Source organism: Triticum urartu, chromosome 7A (genome assembly GCF_056163025.1).
Source record: "Triticum urartu cultivar PI428250 chromosome 7A, HENAU_Tu73, whole genome shotgun sequence".
In the NCBI taxonomy this organism is placed as follows: domain Eukaryota; kingdom Viridiplantae; phylum Streptophyta; class Magnoliopsida; order Poales; family Poaceae; genus Triticum; species Triticum urartu.
The window spans coordinates 704,171,676-704,179,799 of NC_141879.1; the positions used below are offsets into that span (position 1 = coordinate 704,171,676).

At 43.8% G+C, this 8,124-nt stretch overlaps 1 long non-coding RNA gene across 2 annotated transcripts; it reads right to left on the minus strand.

Moving 5' to 3' along the window:
* Window positions 1-336: 336 nt before the first annotated feature.
* Window positions 337-3,895, minus strand: LOC147961827 (uncharacterized). Of its 2 annotated transcripts, none has more exons than XR_015610925.1 (6): window positions 3,848-3,895; window positions 2,751-2,859; window positions 2,445-2,620; window positions 1,906-2,033; window positions 859-929; window positions 337-666 (listed from the first exon to the last, which is right to left on the minus strand). It is a non-coding gene; the product is annotated as an uncharacterized LOC147961827 (long non-coding RNA). The 2 variants fall into 2 exon arrangements; XR_015610924.1 differs by having other exon boundaries at window positions 337-746.
* Window positions 3,896-8,124: the final 4,229 nt, after the last annotated feature.

Here is an 8,124-nt window from a genome sequence, read left to right on the forward strand (position 1 = left end):
CTTTTTTACGTGAGTCTTTTTTTAGTGGAGTTTTTTTCTTGTTTAAATGGCAGCTTTCCTTCCTAATTTGTGCGCATGGGTGGAGTTTTTTTACGTGAAGCTTTTTTTTCTGCGGGTGGAGTTTGTTTGTTTCGTTTGACTATAAATTGGACGTGTCAGGTCCGTTTTTCATAGGACTAGTGGTTGGGGCGCGCCCTGGCGCGCCGCTTGAGTGGGAGCTGGGCGGTGCCAGGTAGGACGCGCCCTTTCCACCGTCATATCTGTACTAATGAGCCTACGTTATGTTTGTGTCAAGAAACTGATATTTGAAACAGAGCAAAGCAGCAAAAATTAACAGATATACATCAGTCGCATTATAGACATAAACAGATACAGTTAGACCTGATGAGTAGCAATTTTAGAGGTTACATGCACGACAGCATATATGCTAGCTTCCAAAAGCAACACATTGCAGGTACAAAAGCAGAGTCAAGGTTCAACACATCATAAATTATACTTAAGAGGTTCGCACAAAAATAGATTATATTCATACGTCCATTGTGCGTCTAGAGCCGATGCACGGTGAGGGTGAGGAGGCGCCTTGCGATGGGAGATGTCTCCTTCACGGATGTTTGCGTGGTGGCGAAACTCTGACTAATTGGTGGTGATGGTTGCCCTCGTCAGTTCCTAGCATGATGCGACAATCACAGATAATATCAATCTTGAACATTGCATCCACAATTAATCATGCTAACAAACATCGATACCTGATCATCGGGTAATTTTTCAGCAACAATAATTCAAGACTGAGTATAGAAAATACGTAAGTTTTAGACGCATGACATATCAAATAGATGATCCGACGGATTACATTCTAACCTGAACTTCTTCAGCATCCACATCGGAGAGGGCACTCGTCACCTAACCATCTTCCCATCATTTGAAACTACCTATGAATGATAAGGAAAGTAAAGAACCATACATATTATCATTTCTTGTGTTTGGATCAAGGGAAAATTGAACAAGAGCGCGAACGCATGACATCACAGGATAAGTCAAGAATTATTATATCTTTTCCCTGATTTCCCAAAAAAGTAGTGAACACATCACGTGATAGTGACTGATACAAGCACTAACCAGCATTCAGGAATTTAATATAAACTCAGATCTCCCAATATATAAGATTGGAGCATTCTCACATGACTAAATATATTAGTAAATGGAAATGATATTTTTATGTTAGAAATGCTACACCTACTTAGAAGGACAACATCAGTAGTAAGGAAATCAAAAATTAGGGTGGCATAATAGGAACCCTTGGATGTGTCTGCATGGATGATCAGAAGTTACCTTATGAGCTAAAAAAGGCCAAGATAGATACTCTTCAGCGATTTACTTTTATTTAAAATGCAATAGTTAGGTTCATTTTTCTAACATAAAGCCAACAATGCAAAGGTGCATGGCAGAATAAGCTACAGATAGTACAAAACTAAATAGCCACGCACTCTGGAACAGAGCGATCGTGTCGACACTCTGCTGCGCCGTCGAGCAACAGATCGATCATGCACAACACACTCCTCACCAGGATCAGTTGAATTTATGTCGCTCTGAATGAATTACAAGGCCACATACCAACAATGACAACAACTATGATTAACCCAGAGCAAAGCCAACAAGTAAAACTCTAAGCAAAGAAAAATCAACAAGGAATGTGAAGGAAACCGGACGAGTGTGCAATGCGTACAAGTCCTGACAAACCAAAAGACAATTTTAGATCTGGTCATCGGTGAAGCATAAGCAGGAACACATGACGAGCGGCAATCCATTCACACAATAAACCAGCCAAAAACATGGAGTGTTTTCTTATCAGCAAGCACAATTTAAAAACTATATCATTAGTCAATCACTCAATCCTCAAATTTTCACCTCAACTCTGATGTCTGCATCTCTTTAATTGATTATCCACGTTGTATGGCATTAGGAAAACCTTCTTCCATGATAACAACAGGCTCATTAACTATCAAGTCCAACAGTTTTTCGCACACCAAACCACCCTGAAAACAGTTAAATGGATTGATCAGATAGATCGTTATACTTCACTCAGATATACGAATCATAGGGACAACTTAGTGCTACAGCTTAATCATGTGTAATGTTGTCACTATCGATCATCAGTTCTTTACGAAAAGGCATCAGAAAGACAAAAAATAAGCTTTTCAATGTTTATTTAAGCACAATGGTTCAAATGATACTTTATGGAACAAATATAGACGCACACAAAAAGAGCCAAACATTTATGTTTGAAAAGCTAGCCTCGCATACTTAGAAGATTTTTAGGTAGAATGAACAATTTATCATTATTAAGAGTGCTAGTTTCAGGTATTATATAGGTGATAATAATTTCAGAGAGGCCTCTGACCTGCACCATATATTAAACTTGAAGATCATGGGTATAATACTAATACCTGGCGAAGGAGGAAGAAGCAAAGAAGGGCCCGCCATTGCAGGCCTCCTGAGAGGAAACTGGGGCGCTGCCAGGTATGGACACGCCCCTTCCACTTTCTTATTTGTAACACAGGGTGTTATTTTCATCACACTCAAAGTACATGCATGTTTAGTACTGGGTCGTGCAAGTTCCTAGCTGCAATTTTAAGATAGAGTTGTGCAAAAACAACACACTCAGAGAATGTATTCTTAAGAGTTACATGAACGATTATGGTGGTTCAGAAGCAATGGATGGCACATGGCAGTGTCCAAAAGTAAAGGCATACTTCCTCGTGTCTTAAGGCAGCCTTAAAATGCCTTACAGAGATACAAATATATTCAGCCCCTGCAGCATGATCGCAGCCGGCCTAGTTGCTTGCATGGTACCTTGTGCACCTGTCAAATGTATGAAGATTAATACAACTATAAACATGTAAGAACTCCCTATGTGGTTAGATATACATAGAGAAGACTGTTGGCTTGAAGAAAATAATTAATCTGTAGATAAGACTGAGCACGCAATAACCTCTTGACTGATTTGAGAACATGAGCTGAGATGTATCGATTCAAGTAAGAGTTGGCTACGTAGCAAAATGGCCGGGTTAATTTGGGGAGATTCTCAGTTATTAGTATCAAATAGAGAATATCAAGAAGTTAAGATCAACCTTCTGAACAAGAAGTTAAGGCAATATTTATGTTTGAGATGCCTTGCTTCGTCGCTATGTCCGCTCTTGGCTCGGGAGGTGGTGGTAAAGAATCTCTGAGATAGTTAGACTCCCAACACACAACCATTAACTAACCCCCTAGCTAATTAGACTCTGACACACAATCATAGCAACCACATATGGGCTCTGATTACACAACCAAGTGTGTTAGTATGGCAGAAAGCAAGAAGTGTGATTGTGGCCATTTTCGACATCTCTAGCATATTCTACTAGTATGAGCACAATATATTTTATAGTTCTCAGCATAAGCAGATTCTATTATTTATTTTATTTTTTATAGGAATAATAAGAGTTATCTGCGTCCTTTACAAGATACTATCACTACAGCGAGCAAGTTTCTATAGCCAAGACTGGTCGTTGTCTAAGAAACAGATCTACAAGTATGTCGACCAATTAAAATACTATACAAAAGGTTCATACGTAGGTTGATCAAGTAAGCAAATCAGATATATTAACCGGTTAAATATCTGTGCTAAAGGCAAGGATGTGTTGTTAATATCTTGACAAGAGGATATCAGAACTAAATATTCCTCCCAGAACATGTTTTTGGCAAGGAATCCAGGATAGTAGATCATTAAACATGGTTAATTTGGGATGCAATTTGCATAGCATGCACTGTGGTGATAATGACTTCAGGTGATTATAAATGACACACTGACCTTCTTATAGAAATAGGTGGCATCACACGCTTCTTCCGAAATATTTTCTATAATGTACTTTATGGGGTCGAATTCCTGCACATAATTCAAACTCAAAATCTTCAGGCCCAATTAACACAAGAAGGCGACATCACGTCTCGGAAAATGCAGCATCAACCTCCTCGTAGAACACCTCCTCGAGCAAATCCATAGCTGGCCCGTGCTGGTTGCTCCCGTAGGTCAGACAAGGTCATCTGAATTGGATGGCGGGCTGACCCTCTCGTGTGGTGGTAACCCGGCGTTGCAATAAAAAAGGGCATTCAGACAAACATTTGCCAATACAACATTTATAGTACAACACAATACCCATGCAAAAAGGCAACATCATTCTGGATGCCAACGCGCTAATCCATAGGCTCGACCGCCTCCTTGGCCCAGGTGTTCACTTGGGCATAGTAGAGGAACATGGCCGTCGCATCCTCGAGCTGGTGATCTCCGATGAAATAGCTAACTTGGAGCTCGAGATCGCGCTCCAGATGTACCGCGAGCGTGTCGACCGCTTGGACGAACGCCTGCACAAGTTTAGGCAGAGCCAAGAGGTACCGTAGGCAAGGGCTGCTGGTCATGGTCTCATCGACGCGTTTTATTTTGTTGAGTCGTTTCAACGTGGATAGCTATGTATTCACTGCAATCATAGTATTGCTTAGTTTATTCCTCTGTTCAATGTGTGTACTCTATTTTCCGTTCTTATATGTTCAGTTTCAATGTGTGTATATACACTTTTCATTCTGTATATATGGATGATAACAGCTAGATTCAAATTAGTATACAAAAACAGATAGAAAATGAAATTCATAATATATATATATATATATTAATTGTTCATTAGTTCATCACAGAATATATATAATATCATCACATATATGTAATGATACTTAACTACTAGGTACAATGCATAAAATTGAAAACGAACAATACTAAAACTAATAATCCCTCCTAGGGCCAGTATTCCGGCAGCCCCTCGCTAGCAGCTCCCTGGTGCGCGGTGTCTTCCCAGTGCGGAGGCAGTACCCGCCTCCTCCGCCTCGCAGCGCTTGACGTACCGATCCGCCTCTTCCTGGCGGACGCGCACGAACGATCTTGCCAATTCATTGGGCGTCCACCGGAGCTCCTCGTCGGTGGCACGCTGGAGCTTATCGGCCCACCTCCACACAGCGACGAGGCGCCCAGCGCCTATGACCTTCCTCGCTAAGTACCTGTCTTCATACACCTCTCGGCACAAAGACGCGCCCACCCCCAAAGCTCGGCCGCCTCCTTTTTCCAGGCGGCATCACGGGCTTCACATGCCGCCTTGTACCTGGCTTCCTTCTCCGCCATCTCCTTCTTGAACGCCACTTGCCTGGCTTTCTCAGCCAGCGGCAGTGACTTCCACAAACAAAGATTGTATTGGCCCCAAAACCAACCCAAAGTTGGGGGGTCCGGCGCAACCTCGTCTGGCGGCGCGTAGGGGTCCTCGTCGCTACTATTTGAGTGAGCATCCTCGGGGGGCGGCGTCTCCTCATCGGCGCGTGGGCAGACCGGCGGCGCCATGGCAGACATTTGAGAGAGAGAGGGCGAGCGAGAGGAGGATGTAGCAGGCGGGGCGACGTGAGCAAGGTAGTTTTTATTGGCGGCCGGAATCTAGATCGACGAGGACAGTACACACGCTGGTCGCCAGAATTTACGAGTACTGTAGTTTGAATAAACATGATTCTCGCAGCAAAATCCGTGTGTGAAAATAATAGCCAAAATCCGTGTGTGAACATAATAGCTGACAGTTTCCAATGCAGAACCGTCTCTGATTAATGATCCCCGCCACTCACCTACCAAACCTCGAGCCGCCAAATAGAGTGCCAATCGTGTGGGGGCCGGTTGTCTTGCCAGATATTTACATTTTCTTTTTTGAACACAAGATATTTACATCGTCTGATGATTTTTTTAACTCGCACACAAGTACACAAAAATATGATTTTTCAAACCGTTATGGTTACGCGTTGCATGTAGATGTAGTATAAATTTGAATTACGGTGATTAAATGCTAGAAAATCACTTAAATGTCTTTAAAAGGTCAAATGACCCCTAAAATTTTCCAATTTTTCACATGACAGTTGTATTAGTGCATGTTAAACGTAGACAAAAATTTGAAGACCGTAATAGGAAGCTATCTCCCGTTCGTCATCAAACATGCATTGTTCCCTCTCGGAACCACGGATCTTTTAGTAAGTTGCTCCGGTTTGTAAGGCGTGTGTGTGTCCAAACTTTCGTCAAACATACCAATTTTTTTACCACATGATCTTGGTGGCATGACATTACATCAAGTAAGGTTTCAGGTTTTCTGATCATTTTATAATTTTTTGGAATTAAAATGCCATGGCACTCCATGCATGTACCCATGCCGTGAGACCAATATGTTTGAAAATTCCTTTTAATTTACTACACATGTAATTAACTCGCACATAAGTACACAAATATGATTTTTCAAACCGTTTTGGTTAGGCTTTGCATGTAGATGTAGTTCAAATTTGAATTATGGTCATTAAATGGCTAGAAAATCACTTAAATGTCTTTAAAAGGTCAAATGTGTTGGGGAACGTAGCAGAATTTTAAAATTTTCTACGCATCACCAAGATCAATCTATGGAGTCATCTAGCAACGAGGGAGAGGGGAGTGCATCTACATACCCTTGTAGATCGCGAGCGGAAGCGTTCAAGAGAACGGGGTTGATGGAGTCGTACTCGTCGTGATCCAAATCACCGATGACCTAGCGCCGAACGGACGGCACCTCCGCGTTCAACACACGTATGGTTGGGAAGACGTCTCCTCCAACTTGATCCAGCAAGGGGGAGGAGAGGTTGATGGAGATCCAGCAGCACGACGGCGTGGTGGTGGAAGCAACGGTGCTCTCGGCAGGGCTTCGCCAAGCTCAGGGAGAGGGAGAAGTGTCACGGGAGGGAGAGGGAGGCGCCAGGGGCTAGGGTGCGGCTTCCCTCCCTCCCCCCACTATATATAGGACACCTAGGGGGGGGCGCCGGCTCTAGGAGATGGGACCTCCAAGGGGGGCGGCGACCAAGGGGGGTGGAGTGCCCCCCAAGCCAAGTGGGGCGCCCCCCACCCCTAGGGTTTCCAACCCTAGGCGCAGGGGGAGGCCCATGGGGGCGCACCAGCGCACTAGGGGCTGGTTCCCCTCCCACTTCAGGCCATGGGGCCCTCCGGGATAGGTGGCCCCACCCGGTGGACCCCCGGGACCCTTCCGGTGGTCCCGGTACAATACCGATTACCCCCAAAACTTTCCCCATGGCCGAAACTTGACATCCTATATATAAATCTTCACCTTCGGACCATTTCGGAACTCCTCGTGACGTCCGGGATCTCATCCGGGACTCCGAACAACTTTCGGGTTACCGTATACTAATATCTCAACAACCCTAGCGTCACCGAACCTTAAGTGTGTAGACCCTACGGGTTCGGGAGACACGCAGACATGACCGAGACGACTCTCCGGTCAATAACCAACAGCGGGATCTGGATACCCATGCTGGCTCCCACATGCTCCTCGATGATCTCATCAGATGAACCACGATGTCGAGGATTCAATCAATCCCGTATACAATTCCCTTTGTCAATCGGTACGTTACTTGCCCGAGACTCAATCGTGGGTATCCCAATACCTCGTTCAATCTCGTTGCCGGCAAGTCACTTTACTCGTACCATAATGCATGATCCTGTGATCAACTACTTGGTCACATTGAGCTCATTATGATGATGCATTACCGAGTGGGCCCAGAGATACCTCTCCGTCATACGGAGTGACAAATCCCAGTCTTGATTCGTGCCAACCCAACAGACACTTTTGGAGATACCCGTAGTGCACCTTTATAGTCACCCAGTTACATTGTGACGTTTGGCACACCCAAAGCACTCCTACGGTATCCGGGAGTTGCACAATCTCATGGTCTAAGGAAATGATACTTGACATTCAGAAAAGATATAGCAAACGAACTACACGATCTTTGAGCTATGCTTAGGATTGGGTCTTGTCCATCACATCATTCGCCTAATGATGTGATCTCGTTATCAATGACATCCAATGTCCATAGTCAGGAAACCATGACTATCTTTTGATCAACGAGCTAGTCAACTAGAGGCTCACTAGGGACGTGTTGTGGTCTATATATATGTTCACACATGTATTATGATTTCCGGATAACACAATTATAGCATGAACAATTGACAATTATCATGAACAAAGAAATATAATA